The 846-nt window shown below is 27.0% G+C and overlaps 1 protein-coding gene across 1 annotated transcript in view; it reads right to left on the bottom strand.

The window, feature by feature from the left end:
- Nucleotides 1-723, bottom strand: part of LOC108572482 (ATP-dependent helicase brm) — an 18,515-nt gene extending 17,792 nt beyond the window's left edge. The window contains exon 1 of the mRNA XM_017934725.1: nucleotides 599-723. The gene's annotated coding sequence lies outside the window, so the exon portion shown is untranslated. The remainder of the gene's footprint in view (nucleotides 1-598) is intronic.
- Nucleotides 724-846: the final 123 nt, after the last annotated feature.

Below are 846 nucleotides of genomic sequence, written 5' to 3'. Positions count from 1 at the left end.
TTTTTCATAAAAATTATTTTTTGAAACTAACTTTTTCATACATACAATTTCAAATCAATTCATTATTATAGATTTTTAATTGCAGAGCAGAAATTAAAAGTTTTAAGTGATCTGAAGTAAAAAGAACTGCAAAATTTGTAATGTACATTGACATGTGCTATTAAAGGTTAAAAATTGAAAATGTTTCTCAATGTTTTATATGCAATGATTATGACTATCACCTTAAATCCCTTAGGTCTCTAATATAATATTCACACTACTAATTTATTTTAATTATTACGAATAAGAATTTAAATAATAATATTTTAACTTTGGAAAATAAAATATATAGTAATTATATAGAAGTTACCGCATTGTACAAATTACACAAATTTTGTCATATATAGACAAATATTTACAGAATATCTATATTATGCAATATCAGAAAACGGTATTCTTTCGTGATAATGTTAAGGAAAGGAGTGTATTTTGTAAACAATTATTAAGGTTTTTTTTAACGATAGACATGACAATTCATCTCTGTTTTTAGTCAAACACGAAATTTTATGCCGCTGTAAAATCTTCCTTATGCTCAAAGAAAACATATGTTCGTACATACCGTTTCCAAATTCGTTCTGCTGTAGAAGAAAATTTCACTTTAGCCATACGTTCATCCATATAAAACGGAGATATTAACAAAAATTTACAACTTCCAAACCACTGATGAACACACGCTACCGGCCATTTTCTTGCTGTCCCTACCCTGTAATACGTTAACACTTCAGAAATCATGGCCGTCTGTTTGAAGTTACTTTCTACGCCTATGTTTATTTTCTTACAATTGAAACATATTAAATTATACATTTG

The sequence above is a fragment of the Habropoda laboriosa genome, unplaced genomic scaffold (assembly GCF_001263275.1).
Source record: "Habropoda laboriosa isolate 0110345459 unplaced genomic scaffold, ASM126327v1 scaffold65, whole genome shotgun sequence".
Taxonomy (NCBI): Eukaryota; Metazoa; Arthropoda; class Insecta; order Hymenoptera; family Apidae; genus Habropoda; species Habropoda laboriosa.
Note: the sequence above shows the minus strand (reverse complement) of the source record. Positions and strands in the feature narration are given on the sequence as shown.